Here is a 660-nt window from a genome sequence, read left to right as displayed (position 1 = left end):
CAAATTCTGGTTACATCCTCACAAGACATGTCGACCATGTAGAACCAGTCTGCATAAACATTTCAAATTATCTACACTCAGTCACTGAAAAAAAACACACACACACGCGCATACAAGAACAAAGTTTGTGAGCACTGTATCTTCAGCACATAGCACTGCGTTTGAGTTGCGAAGCGCAACTGAGGGAGAGTCTCGCAAAACTCTGCGGATCTTACCTGCGCGATTCAACCAATGACAGCGACGCGGCCGAGTACAAACAAATTCTTTTACACTAAACCAATCGAAGCTCTTAGTGGGGATATCAGCACTCTTGGTCCCCTCTGATGCAGCGCACTACGACACTAGAGTGGGTTTTTAATTATGTAATAATTAGAGTATGAAAATAATTCAAACTCAAATTTAAACATTTATAAGCTACTGCTCCAGTGGTTACATTTAATATTCTCTCTTACATAAAAACACAAAAAACACGGAATCTAAATAATTCAACATTGTCAATTACCCTGTGATATACTCGTACTTGTATAGGCATGCATGGTGGTATGCATATATTTTTTCACCACTTTCTTTAATACTCGATCTCTGTCTGTTTTTTTTTTATTATTTTATTGCAATATCTCTTATAAATATTGATATGATCACTATCATTATTACTAGTCT

Source organism: Penaeus monodon, chromosome 23 (assembly GCF_015228065.2).
Source record: "Penaeus monodon isolate SGIC_2016 chromosome 23, NSTDA_Pmon_1, whole genome shotgun sequence".
In the NCBI taxonomy this organism is placed as follows: Eukaryota; Metazoa; Arthropoda; class Malacostraca; order Decapoda; family Penaeidae; genus Penaeus; species Penaeus monodon.
The sequence above is the reverse complement of the archived record's forward strand: the minus strand, read 5'-3'. Positions refer to the sequence as shown.